We start from the raw sequence: 8,154 nt of genomic DNA on the forward strand, positions 1-8,154 counted from the left end.
GGACGTAACACCCGCAGAGGGGCTGAACACCCACACCTGCCCCCCTAATTCCAGCTCCACCTGCAGCCAATATCCCAATTTCCCCACCCTGGGCTTCAGCTTCCGCAGGGGAGCTCAGCTCTGGGTTCAGGAAAGCCGGGATGAAGGTGAATGGGGAGTTACAAAACTCCTCCGGGCCTCCCAGCCTGGTGATTTGAAGGGAAAACCCGGGGTTTTCCAGCCTTTATCCCCCCCAAAAAGCAGGGCTGTGTGGCCACTCTGCCTCAGCTTCCCCTCCTATAAAACGGGAATAACGCCGTGATTTCCCCCGGGAGCTGAGTCGGGACCTGGGGATCACGACCCGAGATCGGCGGGGCAGCCCCGCGTCACCCCGGGGGGGTCACCCCGGGGTTACCTGCAGTCCGGAGCCGAGATTTGGGGCCGTGCCAGCGCCGCCAGACACATCCCCGCCGCCGCTCCCGCGCCCGGCACAAAGTCCGCGGCCTCGGGCAGGGACTGGGGACAAACGGGCGGTGGCAGGGCCACCACGACCTCGCCGTGCCTTTGTCACCCTGCCCTTGCCCGCGGCGGGGCAGAGCCCGGGCCGGGGGTGCCGCGGTCAGGGGGCTCCCCGTGGGTGAGGGATGTGTGCGGATGCTCCCGGCTCGGCGCTCGGCTCGATCCCGCTGGGATATCGACTGGTCCTGGGGACAGGATAGGACACGGGGGTGGCCTGGCTGGGGACAGGCGGATGGAGCACGGCTGGATGCATCACGCCCGCCCAAGTGGGCACGGATGGAGACCCGGCTGGTCCCTCTCCCGGGCAGGAGGAGGGTGGTGCTGGGCTGCTCCCGGCGCAGGGAAGGGCAGGATGCGGCCCAGGAAAGCGAAGGATCCCGGCAGCCACTTGATGTCAGTGTTGGCCTGACGCTGCTCCCGGTGACGGGCAGAAAAACGAGCAGGAAAAAGGCCGGGAGGGAACAAAGATTTGGGATCTGGGGGATCTGTGGCGGGATGCAGTGCTTGGCTGGAGGGTGAATCCCTTGGGAGCCGCATCCGCGCTGGGTGGAGCATCACATCCACGGGGCATCAGCAGCAGGAAAAGCTGGATGCTGGTCCAGGGATTAGGGAGTAGATCCATCCATCCTTTGGGATTTTCCAGCCTCATTATTGACAGCAGTTCATTTAAGGGTCACCGACCCCCACCCTGTCCCATGTCTTTGCTTTTGGATTGGGGAATGTGGCCCATCCAAAATGCCCAGTGGTTCATTACCCGGCACGGACAGCCTCTCCTTGTGCCTTATAAAATTAATTAATTAATTGATCATTAGCACTCCCATCCAGGCATCCATGTGTTGGATCATGTCCCCCCTACCCCAGAGAAGCCCTGGCATGGCCAGGATGGGACTTCCAGGTGCCACCCCCCATCCCAAACCTGCCCATGGGCAGGATCCCCCTGTTCACCCTGATGCCCCCCTGCAGAGCCCCCCCACACACACACTTTGGGCTGAGTCAGGGCTTTTGTGCAGATTCTGCTGCCTCTGCTTTTTTGTAGGTCCTACAATAAATGGTGGCACTGCAGGGCTCAGCTGTGGGTGATAATGTGGGGGGGAACAGGGTCACCTCGCTGGGTCCTGGGTCAGACACAGAGGACTTGGGGGGCACAGGGGACATGGGGACAGATGGGGTACTCAGAGGGTTTGGGGGGTCCAGGGAAATGCTGAGGGGACAAAGGGGACAGTGGGGACAGAGGGGGACATGGGAGCCACAGGGCCCACAGAGGTCATGGGGGACACAGGCGTAGGGGGACGGGGACATCGGAGGAACGTGGGAGGACACAGAGGACATGGGGGCACACGGGGGACACCAGTGACAGGGTGACACCAGGGATGGGGACACGTGGCAGCCACAGGGAGGGTCTGGGGACACCGGGGGGGGGCACAGAGACACAAGAAGGGACATGGAAATGGAGCAGGGACACCCAGGGGACAGGAGGGGACACGTGGGGGGTTGGGGACACCCAGGGGACAAGGGGGGGACACGTGGGAGTTTGGGGGCGGGGCCAGAAGCGGGGGGGGGGACACGTTTGGGGGCGGGGCCGGCTGCGCACGCGCTGGGGGCGGGGCCAGGTCAGGGGGAGGGGCTTTCGGAACGGGGCTTCCGGGTTGGGCGTGGCCACGTCCTTGTTGGGTGTGGTGGGAGGGGCCATGTCAGGGTGTGGGCGGAGACAGAGCCTTATATGGTGCGGTGGGCGTGGCCAAGTGGGGAGCACGTGTCGCCCCCCAGCGCTCGGGGCGGGGGGAGCGGCGGGGGACGGGGAGCACCGGGAGCTGGATGCTGGGAACACTGGGAGCGCTGGGAAATGGCAGCTGGGAGCTCTGGGAGATGGATGCTGGGAACGCTGGGAGATGGATGCTGGGATCTGGGAGCTGGGAGTGCTGGGAGATGCGAGCTGGAAGCACTGGGTGCTAAGAGCAGTCCGAGATGGTTGCCGAGAGCGCTGGGATATGGGAGCACTGGAAGCACTGGGAGATGGGTGCTGGGAGCTGGTGTAGGGCACTGGGAGTTGGCACTGGGGTTGCCAGACCCCGCTGGGCTCCCTTCACCCCACTCCTGCCCAGGCTTTGCACAGGGCTTTGCTCGAGCTCAGGCTGGTCCCAACAAGCAGCTCCCTGTCCCATCCAGCCGATCCAGGGCACTGCCATTCCAGGCCTTTGGCACAGTAACCCCCCTCCAAATGCAAATCCAGACCCGAAATGCTCTGGAAGGAGACACCCCCATGCCACGGGTTAAATCCAGCCCCACAGCATTCCCCCCACAAAAAGCCTTCCCGGGGGCTGGGAGCAAACCCAATCCTGCAGGATTGGGGTTGTGCAAACACCCGATGCCCCAGAAATATTCCTGAGACTCTGGAAAGGGTTGTGGCACCCCAGCTTTGGAGGGAGCACCTATGGGTGGGAGTTGAGGCTCAGCCAGACATGCCGGGGTGTGGAGGAGCTTGGAAAATACATGGAAAATAAATCAATCCAGGTCAGTAAACCACAAAATCCCTGGCACGAGCTCGGGAATCACCCTGTCCCTGTGTGAGATCCTAATCCAGCTCCTCCAGGCAGCCTTGGGAACCTTGAACTTGTTCCTCCAGCCCGGGAAGGCAAAGGGGCTCTGAGACAGGACTGATGGTGTTCCCGTGGCACAGGAAGCACTCCAGGGAGCAGGATTGCCTCTGGATCCCTGGGACAACAACTCCTGGGACTGACAAATAATGGCACTTGGGACCTCAGAGAGCCTCAGTGTGGGCAAAAGCAGCACAGGGGAGGGACGGAGGGGCCAGAGTTGGGCGTGGGCTCCCAGCACACGGGTGAGGCTCAGCTGGGCCGGGAAGGTCACAGGCTCAGAGATAAGTCCAGCTCCAGGAGAGGGGGGGTTATCAGCACCCCAGGCTGCTTCCCAGCTCCTCCAAACTCCCCCGTGCTCCTCTGTGCTCTGCTTTGGGCAGGAGCAGGCAGGGAAGGGCAGGAACAGTCAGGGAAAGGAAGGAGCAGGTAGGGAAGGGAAGGAACAGGCAAGGAAGCCCAGTCTGCCCCACAGACAAAGAGTCCAAGGTGACCAACTTTGTAGGACTTCTTAGGTTTGGGGGGTTTTTTGCCTTTATTTGCAAAATTTATTGCTTATTTTTGCCTTTTATGTGTCCTGATCCCCAAAATACACATTGTTCCCTTAAATTCCTGCACACATTCCCTTAAATTCCGACACGCCACACAGCTCAGCCAGCAAGGAGAGACACCAGTGGGAAAAATCCCTGTGAAACCCTCGGGAAAGCTCCTGGACTTGGCCCTTTGGGTCCCTCCTGCCCTTGAAAGCTGAGATGGAGGAGCCTGGAATTGGGTAGAGGGGGAATCTGGGGGGGGGAAGAGGGGTAACTGTCACCCCCTGAGTGTGCTGAGCTCTCACCGTGCTGGGGGAGGGTGGGGGCTGCTAATTGTGATCCATCTGCTAATTGTGATCCACATAATCGTGATCCATGTGTGCTGCCATCCAGGAACAGTTCTGGAGAAGGACAGAAGCTTTCAAGAGTGTGAGTTGGAAGCTCAAGGCTGGGCCTAGAGTTGGGCAGCCCCTTCCTAAGCCAGGCCCCCCCTTTTGGGGCTGGGGCACCCCTTTCCTGAGCCGAGCACCCCCTTTTAGAGCTGGGGGACCCCTGTGAACAGGACACCCCTCTTTGGCACTGGGGTCCCCCCTGTGTGTGGAGTAGCCCCACTTTGGGCTGGGGTATCCCCTGTGGGTGGGGCACCCTTCTTTGGGGCTGGGGTCAGCCCTGCAGGTGGAATAACCCCTCCTTTGGCACTGGGGTCTCTCCTGTGAGTCGAGTACCCCCCAATTTGAGGCTGGGGTATCACTGTGAGCTGGACACCCCCTTTGGCACTGGGGTTCCCCCCTGCAAGTGCAATAACCCCCTCTTTGGCCCTGGGGTCCCACCCGTGAAGGGAATAACCCCCCCCACTTTGGCCCTGGGGTCCCCTCTTCGAGCCAGGCCCCTCCCCGGAGCCGCCCCTCTGGCCCCGCACAGGCCGCCTGAGCAAGGCCTCAGCCCGCCCCGGGCGGGGTTTCAGCGTCTCCATCCCGGCCCAAACCCCATCGGGAGCTCTCAGGGCCAAGGGGACGCAGGGACCCCGGTCAGGGCCCGCGGTAGGGCCCGGTCGCGGTTTCCCCGCGGGGCCGGGCCCGGCCCCACCGCCAGGACCCCGCGCTCGCCACGCGTGGCCGCGGGGCCTCCTGGGACAGCGAGTCCACGCCCTCATCGCCCCCTCGGTCGCTTCACGCCTGGAGACTACAACCCCCACAATGCCCCGCGCCCCGCCTCTTCCCCGCATTCCCATTGGCGCCGCCGGGCCGTCTCGCGGCGGCACGGCGGGATGTGATTGGCCGAGCGGGCGGCGGGGCCGGGGCGGCGGCGATGGCGGCCGGGAGGGGCCGCGCGGGAGCGGCGGCGCCGCCATTTTGTGTGTGAGGGGACGGGCCGGGGGCTCCTCCGTGGCCCCTCCGCGGTCCTTCCGCGGCCTCTCCGCGGCCCCGAGCCGGTGCTTCCTCTCCTGGGAGCCGAGCTCGGTGCCCGCGCTGGTCGTGAGGGGAGGGGCGGCGCCGCGGCCTCACCGGCCGCTCCCCCGTCAGCGCCCCGGGCCGGGAGCCCAACGCTGCCCCGGGCGCCTCATGGGGCAGCGAGGGGCGGGGGGTCGAGGTTACCCCGCGGTCTGAGGCGGTGCGGCGGGGCAGGTCCTGCCCGGGGGCTCCGCTGCGGGGCGGGGGCTGGGGGGTGGTGTGTGTTTTTGTGTAAAAATTAGCGTTAAACAGCATTTTGACGTGTTTCGGCAGCCGCAGCTCGAGCTGGTGCGGGGCTGGTCCCCCATGAGGAGCAGCCGGGGGAGGAACAGCGCATTTTTTGTGGAAGTTGGGGCTGGGAGTGCTGGGGGTCCCGTACACCGCATAGGAGGGGAAAAAAATACCATCCCTCGCGTTTAATCCTTTTGTTTCATACATTCCAGCCAATTCCCGGCGGGATCCAGGCAGGATCCAGTGGATCCCAGCTAACATGGCCTCCCCCGGGGTGCCGAGAGCCTCAAAAACAAAAGCGTTTCGCTGTTTCCAGGGCTCGGGGAGCTCCTTGGCTGGGGACAGAGTGACAGACCCCGCGGCCGGAGGGGCTGATGCCGCTCCTGGGGCTGGGGAAGCACCTCCGGGGATTTTTTTTTTTTTTCCTGGGAAAAACAAAAAAAAAAAAAAAAAAAAAGGCTTTTTAAAAAGGGGGGAAAAAAAAAAAAGTTTTTTTTTTTTTTTTTTGGAAGCGCTCAGCGCTGTTTGAGCTCTCAGCAGCGACCCCACGGCTCCTCGGTGGAACTTCAGCTCCCGGCCCTGTTTTTCCCTCGGCAAAGGCCATTCCTGTGTTTGTGGGGCTGAGTTTAGGTGTAAAACAGGGAGATTTGGGAGGCTTCTCTCTCGAGTGTGAGTTGTGCTGTCAGAGGTGGCTCTGCCAGGTCAAACCTGGGTTATTTTACATTTATGCACTTGGTGGGGTGGGTTTTTTTAAATTAGATTTCTGTTATGACTCTGCTGACAGTGTTTGCCCCCATGTTGCTTGAGCAGGTCCTGAACTCCAAAGCTTCACATGGAGAGTTGTGGCTGCCCCATCCCTGGAAGTGTCCAAGGCCAGGTTGGACGGGGCTTGGAGTGACCTGGGCTGGTGGAAGGTGTCCCTGCCCATGGCAGGGGTGGCACTGGATGGGCCTTAAAGTCCTTCCAACCCAAACTATTCTGTGATTCTATGATATTTTTGTATCCCAGCTGCATTTCCAGAACTGGGACCTTTTTGCCTGTGACAGCTGAAAATCCCATTTCAAGTTGATTTTGCCAAACTGATTTGATTTGCCCACGTGCTTCAGGGTTTGTGGGGTGGGAGGAGCAGGAGGGGAACAATCCTGAGGGGCTGGAGCTCCCAGCCAGGGTTTGGTGTGGTCCAGATGCACCAAGAGCTGCAGGTTTTCAGTGGTAGCCACACCAGCTGCAGATTATCCTAATTTTTTACCAAGATTCTGCACATCTCATAACCCAGAGGCACCAGGATATTCCCAGCAGCTCCATGAGAGTGTCCTGGAGGGTAAAGCCAGTGAAGGGAGGTGCAGGTAAAGTCTTTGGCAGGACATGGAGGGGCTGCCAGTGCTGTGTCCCGGGTTCTAACCTAGGATGGGATCAGGGAGCAGCCAAGTTAAATGGGCTCAGGCCTGGACTGGGAGATGGGAGTAGCTCTGAGAGCTGCTGCTGGGACATGGGACATGATTCGGGGCTCCCCTCACCCCACTGCAGCATTAACAGGCCGATTCCTCCTTTTATTTCCAGTGTTTTCAGAGATCTGCTCTGTCCCTGCTCTGGTCTATCCAAGAGGAATGGCTGTTCCTGCAGGTGGGATGTGGGGTAGCCCCAGTTTTGAGTTGGTGCTGTGTTTTCTGCCTCTTCCCCAGGACAGAATTTCAGCTCAGAAATTCCAGAAATTTGTTTTCCTCAGCAAACAAGCCCCCTGGGAGGGCAGGGGCTGGGAAAGCCCTTTGCCAGAGGGTCTCCCAGTGCCCTGTTTTTCCAAGGCTGATGCCCCAAATCCAGCATTGGTGTTGCCCTCCCACATCCATGGAGTGGTGGTGAGGTGGTTCCTGCCCATGGAGTCCTGAAATGGTTGGGGTTGGAAGGGACCTTAAAGCCTGTTCAGCTCCATGGGCAGGGACACCTTCCACCAGCCCAGGTTGCTCCAAGCCCCGTCCAACCTGGCCTTGGACACTTCCAGGGATCCAGGGGCAGCCACAGCTTCTCTGGGCAACCTGTGCCAGGGCCTCCCCACCCTCACAGCAACCAAAACCAACCCCAAACCATTCCATGATTCCAGACTTTTGGTCCCAGGCTGATTCCTGCTGCCATCGGGCTCCAATCAGCTCCAGCCTGGCTCTGAAGCTCCTGGGAAGGCTTGGGAAGGGGAGCTCTCCTCTTGGCCAGGGAGAAACTCAGGGATGGGCTCCCTGTCCCTTACTGACCCTTTGGAGGTTCTGAAGGTCCCCAAAGGTCCCTTTCAGCAGGGGTTTGCACACAGAAGCTGGAATGAGCCCTTGGGATTGGGATAACCTGGTTCATTAAAACAGCAGAATAAAGCAGGAAAAGTCAGTGGAGCCAGAGCAGGTTGGAGAGTTGATCATTATAGTCCTTTTTTGGTTTTTTTTAAGGTCTATTTTTTAAAGCATTGGCAGAGAAAATATTTATTTGGGGGCATTGAACACAGCAGGTTTGGGGTAAGTGGATGAAGGCAAACCCTTGGATCAAGGTGTTCCCATGGACCAGGAGCTGCATTTCACGGAGCCAGGCCTCTGTGGGACCCAGCCCGGTGCCATCGGACATGGAGAGAAAACGGGAATCCCGGAGAGGGAATCGCTCGGCAGGGACAGAAACGCCTGGGATGGAGGAGGAGGGGACAGCGCTTGGCCCCTCTCCCATCCCGCGGGATCCCGCTGGATCATCCCCCCGCGCTGCGGTGATGTCATGGCACAGGGAAGGGGCCGGTGGCTCCCGAGCCCCTTTCCTTGCCCCGCCGGTGCCCCAGAGAGGGGAGGGTTAAACCCGGGCCCCCCCCGCGGCTCCCTCGGC

At 60.8% G+C, this 8,154-nt stretch overlaps 1 protein-coding gene across 1 annotated transcript in view; it reads right to left on the reverse strand.

The window, feature by feature from the left end:
• Positions 1–475, reverse strand: part of LOC113959116 (myosin light chain kinase, smooth muscle-like) — a 4,682-nt gene extending 4,207 nt beyond the window's left edge. The window contains 1 exon segment of the mRNA XM_027667913.1: positions 395–475. The gene's annotated coding sequence lies outside the window, so the exon portion shown is untranslated.
• Between the last annotated feature and the right edge of the window lie 7,679 nt (positions 476–8,154).

The sequence above is a fragment of the Corapipo altera genome, unplaced genomic scaffold (genome assembly GCF_003945725.1).
Source record: "Corapipo altera isolate COAL_440 unplaced genomic scaffold, ASM394572v1 174, whole genome shotgun sequence".
Classification (NCBI taxonomy): Eukaryota; Metazoa; Chordata; class Aves; order Passeriformes; family Pipridae; genus Corapipo; species Corapipo altera.